Source organism: Gorilla gorilla, chromosome 2 (genome assembly GCF_029281585.2).
Source record: "Gorilla gorilla gorilla isolate KB3781 chromosome 2, NHGRI_mGorGor1-v2.1_pri, whole genome shotgun sequence".
NCBI classification, from domain to species: domain Eukaryota; kingdom Metazoa; phylum Chordata; class Mammalia; order Primates; family Hominidae; genus Gorilla; species Gorilla gorilla.
Genome location: NC_086017.1, coordinates 112,304,347 through 112,318,508, shown reverse-complemented (window position 1 = coordinate 112,318,508; position 14,162 = coordinate 112,304,347). Strand labels below are relative to the sequence as shown.

At 39.4% G+C, this 14,162-nt stretch overlaps 1 protein-coding gene across 7 annotated transcripts in view; it reads left to right on the top strand.

The window, feature by feature from the left end:
* The window catches only part of SENP7 (SUMO specific peptidase 7), a 203,714-nt gene that overhangs the window by 50,405 nt on the left and 139,147 nt on the right, over positions 1-14,162 (top strand). The window lies entirely within an intron of this gene.

Here is a 14,162-nt window from a genome sequence, read left to right as displayed (position 1 = left end):
CTTAAACTGATAAGCAATTTCAGCAAAGTCTCAGCATACAAAATCAGTGTCCAAAAATCACTAGCACTCCTATATACCAACAACAATCAAACCGAGAGCCAGACTAGGAACGAACTCATTCAGAACTGCCACAAAAAGAATAAAATACCTAGGAATACATCTAATGAGGGAGGTGAAAGATCTCTTCAAGGAGAACTACAAAACACTGTTCAAAGAAATCAGAGATGACACGAGCACATTCCATGCTCATGGATAGGAACAATCAATATTTTTAAAATGGCCACTCTGCCCAAAGCAATTTATAGATTTAATGCTATTTTTACGAAACTACCAATGACATTCTTTACAGAACTAGAGAAAACTATTTTAAAATTCATATGGAACCAAAAAAGAGCCTGAATGGTCAAGGCAATCCTAAGCAAAAAGAACAAAGCTGGAGGCATCATGCTATCCAACTTCAAGCTATGCTACAGGCACACTGACCAATGGAACAGAATAGAGAGCCCAGAAATAAGACTGCATACCTACAACTATCTGATCTTTGGCAAACCTGACAAAAAACAAGCAATGGGGAAAGGATTCCTTATTCAATAAATGGTGCTGGGATAACTGGTTAGCCATATGCAGAAAATTAAAACTAGACCCCTTCCTTAGCCCATATACAAAAATTAGCTCGAGATGGATTAAAGACTTAAATGTAAAACCTCAAACTGAAAACTCTGGAAGACAGCCTAGGCAGTACCATTCAGGAGATAGGCATGTGCAAAGATTTCATGATAAAGATACCAAAAGCAATTGTGACAAAAGCAAAAATTGACAAATGGGATCTAACTAAACTAAAGAGCTTCTGCACACCAAAAGAAACTGTCAACAGAGTAAACAGACAGTGTACAGAATGGGAGAAAATTTTTGCAAACTGTGCATCTGACAGAAGTCGAATATACTGCATCTATAATTAACTTAAACAAATTTACAAGCAAAAAACAACCCCATTATAAAGCGGGCCAAGGGGGGCATGAACAAGTGCTTTTCCAAAGAAGACATACATGCAGCCAACAATCATATGAAAGAAGGCTCAGCATCACTAATCATTAGAGAAATGCAAATCAAAACCACAGTGAGATACCATCTCACACTAGTCAAAATTGCTACTATTAAAAACTCCAAAAGTAACAGATGGTGGTGAGGTTGTGGAGAAAAAGGAATGGTTATAAAGTGTTGGTGGGAGTGTAAATTAATTCACCCATTGTGGAAGACAATGTGGCCATTCCTCAAAGATGTAAAGACAGAAGTACCATTCACCCCAGCAGTCCCATTACTGGGTATTTACCCAAAGGAATATACATTGTTCTATTATAAAGACACATGCACACATATGTTTATTGCAGCAGTATTTATAATAGCAAAGACATGGAATCAATCTAAATGCCCAGCAATGTTTTACTGGATAAAGAAAATGTGGCACATATACACCATAAAATGAGATCATGTCTGTTGCAGGGACTTGAATGGAGCTGGAGGCCATTATCCTTAGCAAACTAGTGGAGGACAGAAAACCAAACACTGCATGTTCTCACTTATAAGTGGGAGCTAAGTTATGAGAATACATGGACACAGAGGGGGACAACACATGCTAGAGCCTTTCAGAAGGTGGAGGGTGTGAGGGGAGAGCATCAGGCAAAATAACTAATGAGTACTAGGCCTAATATCTGGGTCATAAATATTCTGTATAACAACCCCCCATGACATAAGTTTACCTATGTAACAAACCTACACAGGTACCTCTGAACTTAAAAGTTTTAAAAAAAGGACTTACTCATTTTGTTAATGATTTTCTGACTGCTTTTATATCTCTATTTCTCTCTTATTGTTTACCTTTATGATTTGGTGGTTTTTAAAAAATTATTTTTTATTATACTTTAAGCTCTAGGGTACATGTGCACAATGTGCAGGTTTGATACATAGGTATACATGTGCCATGTTGGTTTGCTGCACCCATCAACTCATCATTTACATTAGGTATTTCTCCTAATGCTATCCCTCCCCCAGCTCCCCACCCCGCGACAGGTCCCAGTATGTGATGTTCCCCGCCCTGTGTCCAAGTGATCTCATTGTTCAGTTCCCACCTACGAGTGAGAACATGCGGTGTTTGGTTTTCTGTCCTTGTGATAGTTTGCTCAGAATGATGGTTTCCAGCTTCATCCATGTCCCTGCAAAGAACATGAACTCATTTTTTAAGGCCGCATAGTATTCCATGGTGTATATGTGCCACATTTTCTTAATCCAGTCTATCATTGATGGACATTTGGGTTGGTTCCAAGTCTTTGCTATTGTGGACAGTGCTGCAATAAACATATGTGTGTGTGTGTCTTTATAGTAGCATGATTTATAATCCTCTGGGTGTATACCCAGTAATGGGATTGCTTGGTCAAATGGTAATTCTAGGTCTAGATCCTTGAGGAATCGCCACACTGTCTTCTACAATGGTTGAACTAATTTACATTCCCACCAACAGTGTAAAAGCATTCCTATTTCTCCACATTCTCTCCAGCATCTGTTGTTTGCTGACTTTTTAATGATTGCCATTGTAACTGGCATGAGATGGTATCTCATTGTGGTTTTGATTTGCATTTCTCTGATGACCAGTGATGACGAGTGTTTTTTCATGTGTCTGTTGGCTGCATAGATGTCTTCTTTTGAGAAGTGTCTGTTCATATCCTTTGCCCACTTTTTGATGAGGGGGTTGTTTGTTTTTTTCTTGTAAATTTGAGTTCTTTGTGGATTCTGGATATTAGCCCTGTGTCAGATGGGTAGATTGTAAAAATTTTCTCGCGTTCTGTAGGTTGCCTGTTCACTCTGATGGTAGTTTCTTTTGCCATGCAGAGGCTCTTTAGTTTAATTAGATCGCATTTGTCTATTTTGGCTTTTGTTGCCATTGCTTTTGGTGTTTTAGTGATGAAGTTCTTGCCCATGCCTATATCCTGAATGGTATTCCCTAGGTTTTCTTCTAGGGTTTTTATGGTTTTAGGTCCAACATTGAAGTCTTTAATCCGTCTTGAATTAATTTTTGTATAAGGTGTCAGGAAGGGATCCAGTTTCAGCTTTCTACATATGGCTAGCCAGTTTTCCCAGCACCATTTATTAAATAGGGAATCCTTTCCCCATTTCTTGTTTTTGTCATGTTTGTCAAAGATCAGATGATTGTAAATGTGTGGTGTTATTTCTGAGGCCTCTGTTCTGTTCCATTGGTCTATATCTCTGTTTTGGTACCAGTACCATGCTGTTTTGGTTACTGTAGCCTTGTAGTGTAGTTTGAAGTCAGGTAGTGTGATGCCTCCAGCTTTGTTCTTTTTGCTTAGGATTGTCTTGGCAATGTGGGCTCTTTTTTGGTTCCATATGAACTTTAAAGTAGTTTTTTCCAGTTCTGTGAAGAAAGTCATTGGTAGCTTGATGGGGATGGCATTGAATCTATAAATTACTTTGAGCAGTATGGCCATTTTCATCCCTATCCATGAGCATGGAATATTCTTCCATTTGTTTGTGTCCTCTTTTATTTCATTGAGCAGTGGTTTGTAGTTCTCCTTGAAGAGGTCCTTCACATCCCTTGTAAGTTGGATTCCTAGGTATTTTATTCTCTTTGAAGCAATTGTGAATGGGAGTTCACTCATGATTTGGCTCTTTGTTTGTCTGTTAAGGATGTATAGGAATGCTTGTGATTTTTGCACATTGATTTTGTATCCTGAGACTTTGCTGAAGTTGCTTATCAACTTAAGGAGATTTTGGGCTGAGACAATGGGGTTTTCTAAATACAGAATCATGTTATCTGCAAACAGGGACAATTTGACTTCTTCATTTCCTAATTGAATACTCTTTATTTCTTTCTCTTGCCTGATTGCCCTGGCCAGAACTTCCAATACTGTGTTGAATAGGAGTGGTGAGAGAGGGCATCCCTGTCTCGTGCCCGTTTTCAAAGGGAATGCTTCCAGTTTTTGCCTATTCAGTATGATATTGGCTGTGGGTCTGTCATAGATAGCTCTTATTATTTTGAGATACGTCCCATCAATACCTAATTTATTGACAGTTTTTAGCATGAAGGGCTGTTGAATTTTGTCAAAGGCCTTTTCTGCATCTGTTGAGATAATCGTGGTTTTTGTCGTTGTTTCTGTTTATGTGATGCATTACGTTTATTGATTTGCATATGTTGAACCAGCTTTGCATGCCAGGGATGAAGCCGACTTGATTGTGGTGGATACGCTTTTTGATGTGCTGCTGGATTCGGTTTGCTGAATCTCCTTGTCTCTATCTCCTTCAGTTGCTCTGATCTTAGTTATTTCTTGCCTTCTGCTAGCTTTTGAATTTGTTTGCTCTTCCTTCTGTAGTTCTTTTAATTGTGATGTTAGTGTGTCGATTTTAGATCTTTCCTACTTTCTCTTGTGGACATTTAGTGCTATAAATTTCCCTCTACACACTGCTTTAAATATGTCCCAGAGATTCTGGTATGTTGTGTCTTTGTTCTCATTGGTTTCAAAGAACATCTTTATTTCTGCCTTCATTTTGTTACTTACATAGTAGTCATTCAGGAGCAAGTTGTTCACTTTCCATGTAGTTGTGTGGTTTTGAATGAGTTTCTTAATTCTCACATCTAATTTGATTGCACTGTGGTCTGAGAGACAGTTTGTTGTGATTTCTGTTCTTTTACATTTGCTGAGGAGTGCTTTACTTCGAATTATGTGGTCAGTTTTAGAATAAGTGTGATTTGGTGCTGAGAAGAATGTATATTCTGTTGATTTGGGGTGGAGAGTTCTGTAGATGTCTATTAGGTCTGTTTGTTGCAGAGCTGAGTTCAAGTCCTGGATATCCTTATTAACCATCTGTCTCGTTTATCTGTGTAATATTGACAGTGGTGTGTTAAAGTCTCTCATTATTGTTGTGTGGGGGTGTAAGTCTCTTTGTAGGTCTCTAAGGACTTGCTTTATGAATCTGGGTGCTCCTGTATTCTCTAAGGACTTGCTTTATGAATCTGGGTGCTCCTTTATTAGAGGTGTGTATATTTAGGATAGTTAGCTCTTTTTGTTGAATTGATCCCTTTACCATTATGTAATGGCCTTCTTTGTCTCTTGATCTTTGTTGGTTTAAAGTCTGTTTATCAGAGACTAGGATTGCAACCCCTGCTTTTTTTTGCTTTCCATTTGCTTGGTAGATCTTCTTCCATCCCTTTATTTTGAGCCTAAGTGCATCTTTGCACGTGAGATGGGTCTCCTGAATGCAGCACACTAATGGGTCTTCCCATCAGTGACTCTATCCAATTTGCCAGTCTGTGTCTTTTAATTGGGGTATTTAGCCCATTTACATTTAAGGTTAATATTGTTAGTGTGAATTTGATCCTGTCATTATGATGTTCGCTGGTTATTTTGCCCGTTAATTTATGCAGTTTCTTCATAGCATTGATGGTGTTTACAATTTGGCATGTTTTTGCAGTGGTTGGTACCGGTTGTTTCTTTCCATGTTTAGTGCTTCCTTCAGGAGCTCTTGTAAGGCAGGCCTGGTAGTGACGAAATCTCTCAGCATTTGCTTGTCTGTAAAGGATTTTATTTCTCCTTCACTTGTGAAGCTTAGTTTGGCTGGATATGAAATTCTGGATTGAAAATTCTTTTCTTTAAGAATGTTGAATATTGGCCCCCACTCTCTTCTGGCTTATAGGGTTTCTTCCGAGAGATCCACCATTAGTTTGATGGGCTTCCCTTTGTGAGTAACTTGACCTTTCTCTCTGGCTGCCCTTAACACTTCTCCCTTCATTTCAGCCTTGGTGAATCTGACAATTATGCGTCTTGGGGTTGCTCTTCTCACAGAGTGTCTTTGTGGTGTTCTCTGTATTTCCTGAATTTGAATGTTGGCCTGCCTTGCTAAGTTGGGGAAGTTCTCCTGGATAATATCCTGAGGAGTGTTTTCCAACTTGGTTACATTCTCTCCATCACTTTCAGGTACAGCAATCAAACGTAGATTTGGTCTTTTCACGTAGTCCCATATTTCTTGGAGGCTTTGTTTGTTTCTTTTTACTCTTTTTTCCCTAACCTTGTCTTCTTGCTTTATTTCATTAATCTGATCTTCAGTCACTGATACCCTTTCTTCCACTTGATTGAATTGTCTATCGAAGCTTGTGCATGTGTCACGAAGTTCTCGTGCCATGGTTTTCACCTCCATGAGGTCATTTAAAATCTTCTTTACACTCTTTATTCTAGTTAGCCATTTGTCTAATGTTTTTTCAAGGTTTTTAGCTTCCTTGCGATGGGTTGGAACATCCTTCTTTAGCTTGGAATAGTTTGTTATTACTGATCTTCTGAAGCCTATTTCTGTCAACTCGTCAAAGTCATTCTCCATCCAGCTTTGTTCCATTGCTGGTGAGGAGCTGTGATCCTTTGGAGGAGACGAGGTGCTCCGATTTCTAGAATTTTCAGCTTTTCTGCTCTGGTTTCTCCCCCTTTGTGATTTTATCTAACTTTGGTCTTTGATGTTGGTGACCTACAGATGAGGTTTTGGTGTAGATGACCTTTTTGTTGATGTTGATGCTATTCCTCTCTGTTTGTTAGTTTTCCTTCTAACAGTCAGGTCCCTCAGCTGCAGGTCTGTTGGAGTTTGCTGGAGGTCCACTCCAGGCCCAGTTTGCCTGGGTATCACCAATGGAGGCTGCAGAACAGCAAATATTGCAGAAGAGCAAATATTGCTGCCTGATCCTTCCTCTGGAAGCTTCGTCCCAGAGGGGGCAGCCGCCTATATGAGGTGTCTGTCAGCCACTGCTGGGAGGCGTCTCCCAGTTAGGCTACACTGGGGTCATTGACCCACTTGAGGAGGCAGTCTGTCTGTTCTCAAAGCTCAAACGCTGTGCTGGGAGAACCACTGCTCTTTTCAGAGCTGTCAGACAGGGATGTTTACATCTGCAGAAGTTGTCTGCTGCCTTTTGTTCAGCCATGCCCTGCCCACAGAGGTGGAGTCTAGAGGCAGTAGGCCTTGTTGAACTGTGGTGGGCTCTGCCCTGTTCTAGCTTCCCGGCCACTTTGTTTACCTACTCAAGCCTCAGCAATGGCGGACGCCCCTCCCCCAGCCAGGCTGCCGTCTTGCAGTTCGATCTCAGAGTGCTGTGCTAGCAGTGAGCGAGGCTTTGTGGGCGTTGGGACCTGCCGAGCCAGGCACGGGGAGAGAATCACCTTGTCTGCTGGTTGCTAAGACCTTGGGAAAAGTGCAGTATTTGGGCGGGAGTGTCCCATTTTTCCACGTAGCCTGTCACAGCTTCCCTTGGCTAGGAAAGGGAAGTCTCCCGACTCCTTGCACTTCCTGGGTGAGGCGACTCCCCGTCCTGCTTCAGCTTGCCCTCTGTGAGCTGCACCTACTGTCCAGCCAGTCCCAGTGAGATGAACCAGGTACCGAAGTTGGAAATGCAGAAATCACCCATCTTCTGCGTCGATCATGCTGGGAGCTGCAGACTGGAGCTGTTCCTATTTAGCCATCTTGGAATGCCCGATTTTGTGGCTTTTTGTAGTGATAACATGTGACTCCATTCGCTGTCTTATTTGTGTGTCTGCTCTACTATTGAGTTTTATACTTTTGTGTGTTTCTTTGAGAGTTTTAAGACTCTATTAAGCATTTTTGTAGTGTGGTGTGATAAATTCCCTTAGCTTTTGCTTGTCTGGGAAAGATGTTATTTGTCCTTCATTTTTGAAGGATAGGTTTGTGGATCTGGTATTATTGACTGACATTTTATTTTCAGCACTTGTAATATATCATCATATGCCTGTAAGGTTTCTGCTGAGAAATTTGTTTTTAATCTTATGGGGATTTTCTTATGTGTGATTTGATATTTTTCTTGCTATTTTTAGAATTCTGTCTTTGACTTTTCACAGTTTGACTGTGATACACCTTGTAGAAGCCCTTTATGGATTGAATCTATTTGAGGAATTTTGTACTCCTGTATCTTCATGTTTTTGTCTTTTGCAAGACTTGGGAAGTTTTCAGCTATTATTTTTTTCAAATGTTTTCTTCCATTTCTCTTTCTTCTGAAACTCCCATAATTTGAATATTTGGTCGCTTTATGGCATCCCATATGTTATGTAGGCTTTCTTCATTTTTTAAAGTTGTTTTTTACTGTTATGTCTGAATGGGTTATTTTTTAAAAAATCTGTTTTCAAGTTCAGAAATTCTTCTGCTTAATTTTGTCTATTGTTGAGGCTCTCAACTGTATTTTATATTTCATTGAAATCTTCAGTTGTAGGACGTTTTAAATGATATCAATCTTTGTTGAATTTCTAATCGAGATCATAAATTGTTTTCATAATTTTTTGGATTATTTACTTTTTTAAAAATATCTCACTTAGTTTCTTTTGTATACGAATTTTGATTTTTTTTTCCAGCATTCCATACATTTCCTTTTCTTATGGGTCTCTTATTGGAAAATTATTTTGTTTCTTTGGAGGTGTCTTGTTTCCTTGCTTTTTCATGTTTCTCATGTCTTTTTGTTAGTGTCTGTGTTTATTTCAACAGCTGTTTTCTTCCAATTTATTCATTAACATTGGTAGGGAAAAACTTTTTCCTATAGATATATTTATAGTGCTGGTTCTGTGAAGTGGTTTGTCTGATTTTTACATAGACGCAGTCATGTAATCTTTTATGATTTTTTGGATTGTAACTCATGTCAGCAGTGTCACAGTTCCTAAGTGATGCAGACTGCTTTTGTTAATGGCAGCCATGGTGAGGCTTTGCTGAGCATGAGGACTCCAGGTGGGCTGTTCCTTAAGCACCAGTAGTAATGGCAGTGGGCTAGGTGGACTTGTCATTAGTTGCCTGAGTGGTGTGTGTGGATGCCAGTACGGCTGGGTGTGTTGAGCCAATCCCCAGACCTCTAAATGATTTGTGTAGGCAATGGCAGTGGCAGCTATAGGTGGGGTTGTCTTGTCCTCAGGTTTTTGGAAGGCATGTGTCTGAGCCAGTGGCAGGGGTGGGGGTGGATTGATCCCTAGGCCTCTGGAGGATGATGTGCACAGGTGCTGATGGTGGGCAGAGTGGGTCTCCCTTCATGCCCCCCCCACCCCCCCAATGGTGTGTGTGAGTCTTGGTAAAAGTAGGTGGGTAGGTTGTTCCCTAGGAACCCTGATGATGTACATTGGTGACATTGAGGAATGTGGATTGATTTTTGTTTCTCTGGATGACATGTGTGGGTGCCAGTAGTGGTGGGTGAGCCACTTTAAGTTTTTTGTTATAATGTATTTTCATTCTTTTTTAAATAAAGCATAACATTAAATTTACATAAGCATCTGTTTCCTTTCTGTTCTTCAGATTGAATATTTCTATTGGTCTATCTATTTCCAGATCCACTTACCCCTTTTTAGTCTCCTTTCTGCTTTTTAGGCCAGTGGTCCCCAACCTTTTTGGCATCAGATTTCATGGAAGACAATTTTTCTATGGATCCAGGTAGTGGGGCAGGTGGGATGGTTTTGGAATGATTCAAGCATGTTACATTTATTGTGCACTTTATTTCTGTTATTATTACATTGTAGTATATAATTAAATAAATATACAACTTACCATAATGTAGAATCAGTGGGAGACCTGAGCTTGATTTCCTGCAACTAGATGATCCCATCTGGAGGTGATGGGAGACAGTAACAGATCATCAGTCATTAGATTCTCATAAGGAGCATGCAACCAGTATCACTCATATGCACAGTTCACAATGGGGTTTGTGCTTTGAGAATCTAATGCTGCCACTGACCTGACAGGTGGTGGAGCTCAGGTGGTAATGTGAGTAATGGGGAGTGGCTGTAAATACAGGTGAAGTTTCAGTTGCTCACTTGCCGCTCACCTCCTGCTGTGCGGCCTGGTTCCTAACAGGCCATAGACCAATACCAGTCCATGGCCTGGGGTTAGGGACTCCTGCTTTAGGCCATTCAATGCTTTTTAAAATTTGGTCATGTTACTTTGTAGTTCTCAAATTGCCATTTGTTTCTTTTTTAATTTTGTTCCTCTGTTGAGATTTTCTGTCTTTTTACTTCTTTCAAGAGAGTTCATCCTCTCAGAGAACAGTGTAATAGCCACTTTAAAGCTTTTTCCTGGCTGGGTGTGGTGGCTCACACCTGTAATTCCAGCACTTTTGGAGGCTGAGGTGGCTGGATCACCTGAGGTCATGAGTTGGAGATCAGCCTGACCAACATGGTGAAACCCAGTCTCTACTAAAAATACAAAAAATTAGCTGGGCATGGTAGTGGGTGCCTGTAATCCCAACTACTTGGGAGGCTGAGGCAGGAGAAGTGCTTGAACCTGGGAGGCGGAGGTTGCAGTGAGCCGAGATTGCGCCACTGCACTCCAGGCTGGGCAACAAGAATAAAACTCCATCTCAAATAAATAAATAAATGAATGAATATATACATAAGTAAATAAATGAAGTTTTTTTTGGTAATTTCAGCATCTCTGTCTTCTTCTACTTGGCTGCTCTTGGTACTCATCTTTTGTGAGTTGTTGAGATTTCCTAGGTTTTTTATATGCCAAGCAGTTTTTGGATTATATCGTGGACATTTTGAATATTAAGTTGCAGATCTCTGGGTCTTGGTTAGATTGCAGGTTTGGTATTACTTTGAGTTCACCAATGTCATTCTTAGCATATACTCTTCAGGGTCCTAAGAAAGCTTCTCCATGAAGTCTGTCTAGAATTCTTAGTTGCACTCAGTGGGAGAAGCAGAGAAGATTATTCTTATTCCATTTTATTTCAAGTAGAATTCTTGCTCATTTTTTAAATCTGCGTTTTTATTTTATATATATATATTTATTTATTTATGATACATGGTTTTGCTGTGTCACTGAGGCCTGAGTGCAGTGGTACGATTATAGCTCACTGCAGCCTCAAACTCCTAGGCTCAAGTGATCCTCCTGCCTCAGCCTTCTGAGTAGCTGGGACTACAGACATGTGCCACGACCTTTATTGTAGACATAGGGTCTCACTGTATTTATCAAACTGGTCTCAAACTTCTGACGTCAAGTGATCTTCCTGCCTCAGCCTCCCAAAGTGTTGGGATTACAGGCATAAGCCACTGTACCTGGCTCAAGTCTGAGTTTTTAGTCTTTGTTATTGATGTGTAGGAATTCTTTATATAATAAGGATATGAGTCTGTTGTCAGTATGTGTATTGCAAATACTTTCAATCTGTAGCTGTTTTATTTCTTAATTGTATGTCTTTTGATGAGCAGAAATATTTGATTTTGATGAATGTAGTTTATCAGTCTTTTCCTTTATTCTTAATGGTTTCTTCTTTTTTTTTTTAGACAGAGTCTCGCTCTTTTGCCCAGACTGGAGTGCAGTGGCGTGATCTCGGCTCACTGCAACCTCTGCCTCCTGGGTTCCAGCGATTCTCATGCCTCAACCTCCCCAGTAGCTGGGACTACAGGCATGCACCACCACACCCAGCTAATTTTTCTATTTTTAGTAGAGACGGGGTTTCATCATGTTGCCCAGGCTGGTCTCGAACTCCTGGCCTCTAGCGATCCATCCACCTTGGCCTCCCAAAGTGCTGGGATTACAGATGTGAGCCACTGCACCTGGTCTCTTTATTCTTAGTGTTTCTTTTCTTTCTTTCTTTTTTTTTTTTTTGAGACAGAGTTTCACTCTTATTGCCCAGGCTGGAGTGTAATGGCGCGATCTCGGCTCACCCCAGCCTCCACCTCCTGGGTTCAAGTGATTCTTCTGCCTCAGCCTCCCGAATAGCTGGGATTATAGGCATGTGCCACCACGCCTGGCTAATTTTGTATTTTTAGTAGAGACGGGGTTTCTCCATGTTTGTCAGGCTGGTCTCAAACTCATGACCTGAGGTGATCTGCCAGCCTCAGCCTCTCAAAGTGCTGGGATTACAGGTGTAAGCCACTGTATTCTTAGTGGTTTCTTAATGCTGTATTTCTTACTGGAGATTTAGTCATATGCTTTTTTGCTATTGTTGTGACAAAATACATATAACACAAAATTTACCATGTTAGCCGTTTTATGGCATTCAATTTAGTGGCATTTAGTTCACTCACAGTGTTGTGCAACCACTTTCTCTGTCTAGTTTCAGAACTTTTTCATTACCCCAAATGGAAACTCTTTAACCATTAAGCATTCACTTCTTAATTTATCTCTCTATTCTGCCAACTTCCCAGCCCCTGGAAATTACTACTTTGTTTTCTGTTGCCTGGATTTTCCTGTTCTAGATATTTCACAAAAATCAGAATCACTCAATATATGATCTTTTGTGTCTATGGCTTCTTTTACTTAGCACAAATGCTTTCAAAGTTCATCCATGTTATAGTATGTGGTAGTAGTTTAGTTCTTTTTATGGTCTAATAATATTCCATTGTATGGGTATATCACATTTGTTTATCTGTTCATCTGTTTGTATTGTTTTCACCTTTTTTCTGTTATTGAATAATGCTTCTATGAACTACAAGCATCTGTTCGAAAACCTGTTTTCCATTCTTTTGTTTTATACTTAGGATGAGAATTGCTGTGTCATGTGGTAATTTTATGTTTAAGTTATCGAGGAACTGCAATACTGCTTTTTTTTTTCTTACGGTACCTGTACCATTTACATTCCCACTAGCAATGTATGAAGGTTCCACGTTCTTCATATACTCAGCAACACTTATTTTTTTTTCTCTGTTGCTCTTCTACTTCGTTTTCCTTCTCCTCTCTTCCTTCAGTCTTCATCCTAATGGGTATGAAATGGTATGTCACTGTGGTTTTGACTTGCATTTTTTTGTGTTTCCATATAAATTTTAGGGGTATTTTTCCTTCTTCTGGGAAGAATGTTATTGATATTTTTATAGGGATTTTGGTGAATCTATAGATTTCTTCATTTGGTGTGGACATTTTAACAACATTGATTCTTTTTTCATTTTTCTTTTTTTGTTCTTGAAGAAGATAAACAATATTGATTCAAACCATGACCGTAGAGTATCTTTCCATTATTTTGACGTTCTCCAGTTTCTTTCATCAATGTTTTATGGTTTTCATTGTGGAGATCTTTCACTTCTTTGGTTTGGATTTGCATTTCCTAATGACTAATGACACTGAGTGTCTTCTAATGTGCTTTTTGTCATTTGTGTAGTTTTTTGGAGAAATATCTATTCACATTCTTTGCCCATTAAAAACTATTTTTGTCTTTATCTTACTGAATTGTAAGAGTTTTTTTTTAAAATTTTGAATACTATACCTTTTTTTCTTTTAAGAGATGGGGTCTTGTTATGTTGCCCAGGCTGACCTGAAACTCTTGGCCTCAAGCAATCCTCCTGCCTTGGCCTTCCAGAGTGCTAGGATTACAGGTGTGAGCCATTGTGGTTGACCTGGATACTATACTTTTATCAGTTATATTATTTGCAAATATTTCCTCCCATTTGGTGGGTTGGTTGCCTTTTCACTATTCCAGTAATGAATAAAAGTTTCAAATTTTGCTGATGTCCACTTTATCATTTTTCTCTTGTTACTTGTGGTTTTTTGGTCATATCTGTGAAGTCATTGCCAAATACAAGTCATGAAAATGTACTGCTGTGTTTTTTTCTAAGAGTTTCATAATTTTAGCTCTTGTATAATGTTTAGGTCTTCTCTCCATTTGAATTCATTTTTGAATGTGATGTGAGGCAAGTGTGCAAGTTCATGCTTTTGCATGTGGCGGTTCAGTTGTTCTAGAACTATTTGTTGAAAGTTTATTTTTCTCTCATGAATGGTTTTGGCATCCTTGCTGAAAATCAATTATTGGTCCTAGATATATGGGTTTATTTCTAGACTTTCAATTCTGTCCCATAAATCTGTATGTTTACCCGTTGCCAACATTATTTTGATTACTGTAGCTTCATAGTAAATTTTGAAACTGAAATGTGAGTCCTCTAATTTTGCTCTCCTTCTTCAAGATTGTTTTGGTTCTTCTGAGCCTCTAGCAATTAATCGTCAGATCAGTTTGTCCATTTCTGCAAAACAGGCTGTTGGAATTTTGGTAGGGAGTGAATGGAATCTGGAGGTCATTTTGGGGAGTAATGCCCAACTGCTAACCAAAATAGTTGATATAGTTAATAAAGTCTTTCAGTCCTTGATTAGGGGATGTCTTTTCATTTATTTAGGGTTTCTTTAATTTCTTACAGCATGTTTTGATATTTTCA